Source organism: Bubalus kerabau, chromosome 1 (genome assembly GCF_029407905.1).
Source record: "Bubalus kerabau isolate K-KA32 ecotype Philippines breed swamp buffalo chromosome 1, PCC_UOA_SB_1v2, whole genome shotgun sequence".
NCBI classification, from domain to species: Eukaryota; Metazoa; Chordata; class Mammalia; order Artiodactyla; family Bovidae; genus Bubalus; species Bubalus kerabau.
The window spans coordinates 228,617,390-228,624,543 of NC_073624.1; the positions used below are offsets into that span (position 1 = coordinate 228,617,390).

General features: G+C 35.8%; 1 non-coding gene across 1 annotated transcript; it reads left to right on the top strand.

Annotated features, from left to right (window-relative positions):
* Positions 1-1,458: 1,458 nt before the first annotated feature.
* TRNAS-AGA (transfer RNA serine (anticodon AGA)) lies at positions 1,459-1,531 on the top strand. Its single transcript has one exon. It is a non-coding gene; the product is annotated as a tRNA-Ser (tRNA).
* Positions 1,532-7,154: the final 5,623 nt, after the last annotated feature.

Below are 7,154 nucleotides of genomic sequence, written 5' to 3' on the forward strand. Positions count from 1 at the left end.
ATGGCTGAGGCGACTATAGGATAGGGACTGAGTTTCTGCTTCTGAAGTATCATGTATTTTACCAACTGGACACAAAATGAAGCCTTATATCAGAGACTGACCAAAAGGAACATGGCGAGAAAGTTACAAAAATATTTTCTAACTCTATCACTGGATCGCTGTTTGAATTTTGGCATGTTTTTTATTTCTATGACTCAACTTCCTTTCTCATTAGTTATGTTGGCATTCTGTTTGTACCCTTTTCATGTAATTTTTGTAGGGATTAAATGAATTCATGAATGATAAGTGCTTAGAATATTCATAGTATGGTATAAACACTCAATAATAAGCATTGTTACTGTTTAAAATGTATAATATATAAAAAAGAATATAATACAATCTTCAAGACTCAATGCAGGAATTGCCATTATAAGATTCTTAACAGATATTCATGCAGTTTCTTCTGGGCTGGGTCCCCTTGAGTGAGAAGGAACTCCCACCTTTCTGAGACAATCATTAATGGGCAACTCTTACTATCAAAACTTCTTATTTTTATCATGCTTAGATTTACTGTATATTATTTACCTTCTCACTTGTCCCTTGGAGCCACAAATAAAAAGTCTAACTGGGAAACTTTCTAGTATTTTAAAGATAGCTCTTTTGTACTTCCTGAGTTTAATATTATTACTTGAAGAAAACCTTCAAATAGGTCTTATGCTAAGACCTGTACATAGTGACCTCCTTTAATTCACAAAACAACTCTGATAATAAATTTATATAAATAAAAGTTTATAATATTTATCATGGTAAGTCTAGCTTCTAATCTAGTTCTGAAGCATGATAGGAGCTAAAAAGAACAATAAGTTAATGAATAAATCTGCTTTTTATTTCACTTAAGAAAAGTAAGGTTTACAGATGACAGATACACTGTCCAACATAAATGGGAAATGGTAGGGTTATGATCGACAAGAGTTCTGCTTGACCCCAGAGCTCAAGCTCTTAAACACTGCTGCACCATGTTCTCTAGTCAACATCATAATCCCCATTCCTATAGCAGCTCGTATCACCAGATTCTGGAATCGTTATTCATTTCTGGGAAGACAAACTTGAGTTCTATTTGGCACAGCCCTTCTAGGCCAAAGAAACCATGTCCATTAATGTTATGGAGAATATCTTCTAGTTCCTGAACTTAAAAGGCAAGAGCAGCTACCAGTCCTTGCCACTTACCAGTGGTCTTGTCATAGAGCCATGCAACAGCTCTTTGAAATCATCATTTTCCACTGTCAAGAGTTTTCTTGTAGCACTTAGCAAACATCATAAACGAAGAATGTTTTGTTGAAATATTGGTCAAGATAAGTAAGTTACTTCCTAATATTTGGCATAGTGAGAAGTGCAAATGCTTCTCTTCCTTTGGAAAATGTCAGTGCAGTTGATGATATTACTAGCTAAGTAAGACTAAGACTAAGTAAGACTAAGACTTCCCTGGTGGCTCAGATGGTAAAAGCGTCTGCCTAGAAAGTGGGAGACCCAGGTTCAATCCCTGGGTTGGGAAGATCCTCTGGAGAAGGAAATGGCAACCCACTCCAGTATTCTTGCCTGGAAAATCCCGTGGACAGAGGAGCCTGGCAGGCTACAGTCCATAGGGTTGCAAAGAGTCGGACATGACTGAGCAACTTCACAACAACAACAAGTTAAGTAAACCCCTTGATACTGGGTGTGAAGAGTTCTTGATACATTAAACTATACTTGATTTCTTCAGGTCAGCCCTATTTGGAGACAAAGTAGTCATGGTCAAAACATGAGGGAGAGCCCAGCTTACGCACCACGGGATTCTTAAAGACATCCACATTGACCCTTATACTGGTGCTTGAAGATGCCAGTGATCTTCTCCTTTAGAAACTTGAATAAATAACTTCCAAAAAAGAGTAACTATATCCCCAATAGTTATTCAGCTAGTTCCATCATTAGCACCACTTCCACCACAAAATATGGGGCTCTCGAGAAAGCCATTTTCTACTGCAGGGCATGCATCACTACTTTAGCCTAATCAACAAAGACAATGACTGAATTTCTTTGCTTTGCGTCCAGTATGGAATAGACCTGCAGGCTTCCAGTTGATGAGGACTCTGTGTAAAGGGCCAAGACGGCTGGTCTCAATAGCTACACTAATCACTTAATCAAGGAACGAAAATGGCACTGTTGCAGAAAATGAGGAACTCAGGAAGCTGTCTTTAAGACTTATTTCAGACATTTACTAGTTCTAATATCTTAAGCCAGTTAACTTATTTAAAACCCAATTTCCTCTTCTATAAAGTGGAGATGACAGTAATAGCCAACTCGGTCTTACACGTGAATCAAATAAAATATATGTGAAAGCACTAAAGAATTGTTTATACACCATCCAATTGCATAAGCCAATTGTTTATGCACCAAATGTAAAGTAGAATCTGGGTCATATTATGTAATCATATTTTACAAGGAAATATTTCCCATGATTCATTAAGTCTTTTGAACCTGTTCTAGGGTCCTGTTCTGGGAAGCAGCTATTTCTTAATAGAGATGACACATCTGGCTAGGATATAATGCAAACCTCAAATGGGCTAGGCTGATAATAGCAGTTCACTCCTCTTGACTCCACCTTACTGCCCTATGGCACTTTCAGCATCGTGAGAGCAACAGTCCCTCTTGGTACTAGAACATTCATTTATTATCAGAATCTCAACTAAGAACCTGTGTCCAGGAAATTCTGAGATTCTTTCATCTCAAAAGAGAGTAAGTTTTTTTTTTTGTTTGTTTGTTTTTTCTTTTCATTTTTCTTTTAAAGCATTTCTCTCTCTCCATCAGGAAATCACTGACTGAATCATATAATCTCAGCTTGGGAGTAGACCATAAAATTCATATAAACCAACTTCCTGACTATATAAGAAATACCAGGAGATTCCTGAGAAGTGAAAATCATCTATCGGGCTTCTGATTTGATAAAAAAAAAATCTCTATTCAAAAGGGGAAAAAAAACAGCCCAAACCAGCCCATTCATGGCCTGAGTCAATATTCTCACCTTATTCAGTAGAATTCAGTTGACTCAGTCATCCATGACTGATATAAAATTTTAAGAATTGAAATATATATCACTTATTTATCTACTTCATATTTATTGAATACCGAATACGACCTGGCATCACTTACTAGAAAAACCACTCGTGAGTCTCTGTTCAGGGTCCTTTTCCTCATACTCCGTTCCTAATCCAAAAGAGCAATCGTAGTATTCAAACCTTTGCTGAGTAATGGAACCTGAGTATTATTCTGATTCAAAGCCTTGATGAGAACTTCATGTCACCTGGCACACACTAAAAACTGAAGTAAAACTCATATTTTTCCAAAAATAATCGATTTTCATTATAGAAAGTGGTCACTTCACAACATGTGCTATAGAACTACTACTTTTATGTTATCTCAAAATTGGGATGAATTTTTCTATCTCAAAATCAAAAGGTCTTCCATGTATCTTGACATGTTTTAGCATAATTTTTCTAGAATCAGAGATAAATCTGACATAATATAGTTTTGCTATGAAGCTGAGTATTTACCCCTTCAAGTGTCAAACCTGATTCTATTAAAAGAACTTTAAATTCAAACCATTATTAAGTGGAGTCACTAGAGAATAGTGGTCAAGTGTACTGGCTTTAGAGTCAGACAGAATTCTGTTGGTTCCCAGCCTTGTCACTATATGACTAGGACAGATCACTTTAATTTTCTGGACCTCAGCTTTCTCATTTATACTGTAAGAAGTGTTATAGTACCTACCTATTTGAATTTCTATGTGCTTAAATGCTATAATTTTTGTAAAGGGCTAAACATAGCCCTTCCTATATAATAAGAATTCTAGGATGTTTAGCAAGTATTATTATAAAATGTCATGTTTCTCTACTTACTCATCAGAGGATGAAGAATGTGATTTAAATTTTCATTTTGAGTGAAATTTCATTCAGAGTGAAAATTATTAATATGTTTTAGAGTATACATGTATGTGGTAATAAAAAGTGTTTTCCTTAACTCTCTTTGAGGTTAAGCCTTATAAGTAAAAGAGAATAATACATTAGGATAGAAGTTCTTTGAAGTCACAAACTTTGGTTCAAGTAATATATTCATCAATTACTAGCTGTATGGTCTTAGAAATTTTATTTAACTTTCTCTGTCTGGGTCTCCCTTTCTGACGGACATATTGATGATTACTTCTCAGCCACAGTCTTCTATAAAACCAGGTGCAAAATTGGTTGTTCTCAGCATACCTCAACTCTTTGAACTTAATGTTATATTTTTCAAGAAATACTGTAATTCTTGTCTCTAGTAGAGTCTGTAGCTCTCCTTGGCCAGCATAATGTCTTACTTAACTCCAGCATCCATCCTAAGACCTAAAAAACTATAGAGACACAACATGTGGCAGCAGAATAAATAAATGCTAGAAGCAGATCAACAGGAAGAAGATGAGTTTAATTTTGGATACGTGATAGGTTGAAGGTACTGCAGAATATTCAGGTAGAGGTGTTCAAAAATTAATTAGAAATTCAGAATGGAAACCCTGGGATAGTAGGAGATACTGATGAATATTTTATGTCATCTGGATATATAACTGAAGTCACAGCTAAACATAATCCCTAAAATTATCCCCAAACTATTTGTAATACATTATGAAAAGGGAAAGTGAAAGTTGGTCAGTCGTGTCCAACTCTTTGCAACCCCATGGACTATACAGTCCATGGAATTCTCCAGGCCAGAATACTGGAGTGGATAGCTGTTCCCTTCTCCAGGGGATCTTCCCAACCCCAGGGATCAAACCCAGGACTCCCACATTGCAGGCAGATTCTTTACCAGCTGAGCCACAAGGGAAGCCCAAGAATACTGGAATGGGTAGCCTATCCCTTCTCGAGCGGATTTTCCCAACCCAGGAATTGAACCAGGGTCTCCTGCATTGCAGATGGATTCTTTACCAACTGAGCTATCAGGGAAAGCCCATAATACAGTATATTATAAACTAAACATGGATGATTGCTTTCATCTTTCATCACTGCAAATGCAGAGTTTGTGTGATTGTCTCCCGTTTACAGGCAAAGAACAGAGCTATGTGCAATTCCATAATTCAGAGATCCATTTCCTTCTTATATTTCACAGAAAGCAGACACGGACCAGGTTTTTGTATTTAGAGTCTATCAGACTTAATTGAAAAAGCCAAAGGCATGAAATCAGGAATAGCTCACAAAAGTTAATATTAATATATTATAATATTAATAACACTAATATATTATTTAAAATATAAAAATATCTTTCTTATAAGAAACAGCCACCAGGAGTAATTATATTTCAAAGTGATGAACCTGTAGGCAAAATCTGTTCCAAAAATTAACATTTTAATTCCAAATTTAAATATATAAACAGCTTTTCTTTATAACTGAAAGGTGTTTCAGGGGATTTAAAGTGTTACACATTTGCTCTAAAGAACAGTATTCTGCTGATGTATAGGATTTTCAGATCTATTATGTTCTTTTTCTCACAGTGTAAGCTGTGTCAGAGAATCATAAAATATCCCATCCACACAGCCACTGCTTAAATTCTCTCACCAGGAAGCCCACCAGCTGACTCTCACCAGGAGGCCCACCAGCTGACCCACCCAGCCATGCTGAATACTTCTGTTGGCAGGAAACTCACTCCCTGTTAGTTTGCACAACACATTCTAGGACAATGCTAACAGCTAAAAAGAGGTTGTGCTTTTTGTTCTATACATTTAAAACCGGCAAATGGCGCAAATGTTTTGCTAAACCTAAAACAGTTCTGTTGTTCTATAAACCTCAAAGGAGATTTGAAGAATAAATTATATGGACTAAAACAGTCTAATAATTTCAAAGTGATCATCTTACAGAACCTATTAGTACTGCTGAAAGAAACATAGAACAGAATTACAATTGACCTTAAGATATACATATGTTTCATTTTAATTATTTCCAAAATGTATTATTTATGAAGGAGAGAAGCATAAAATGTTTCTGGATGTTTATTTAGGTTTCCTCATCCTCTGCCACTTTTTTAAAGTAATAAATCCAGAATGAAATAACATTTACAAGCTATTTGACACTTTTGAAAACAAAAATTAATAATAACTTGAAATGGTGATTTTCTTCACTGCATTACATCAGTCACTAAGGTATCCTTGGACTGCAGCCTTCCCTTTAAAATTGTTGACAAACAGGAATAAGTTTCTTCAATCATAATGGTGAAGTCTGATGCTAAGAAAATACTTAGACGTTTAATATGAATCATTTGTCTTTATAACCTCTCCATGAAGTAAGTAATAATAAATTTGAATTTTTACAGTTGGGAAAGTTCTAAAATAGTTTATAGTGCATTCTAAGCACAGAGGTCATTTATTTGCCAGGAAAAGGATGCCATGCCTTGGGCACCACAATAAATTTAATTGCTTTTAAGTAAAATAGACCTACAGTAAATTCTTTCCAAAACGTCTGGTATAGAATTTAAATCTTAAGGGTTTACTTAAGTCACAATTAATAGCTAATAGATCATTACAGAGTCTCTTTGACTAGAATTTTTTTCCTTGCCAACAATGGAAATTAACAGCTCAAAGAACTTAAGACACATGCTTTTTTCTAACCCACGCCAAGTAAATAAACCCTAGGTTTTGCTTGATTCATGTGGTTTCTTCACTAAAACCTGAAAACATGAAAGAATTCATGGGAAGACTACAGCCTTGACTTCTGATACCTGTAAAGTGTACTTTTACCAGGACCTGTAGGTATCCCCTCAAATATAACATGGAGAACTGCCCTGGATTAGGATTCTCTCTCAGTGTTCCCTTCATCCCTAGTAGACTGGGATGAAGCATCTAGGAAATGAATCCATATAAAGTTATGCATATTCTAGTGGGTCAGCTTCTGTCCTTCCACTACTGTATTTGATCCCTAAGATCCTATCTGAAGTATCTTATACCCTTATTTGATCTTATACCCTTATTTGGTCTTTGGAGATTTTTTTCTGGACAATCTGGATTGTTAATGTTGAAGTGAAATAGTCATCACCAAATGAAAGGCTAACTTTTACTTCTCGTAATTATGACCACGGCCATCAGTGTCCTCTGTGAGCAATGCATTGGTCCAACTGTTTCTGGC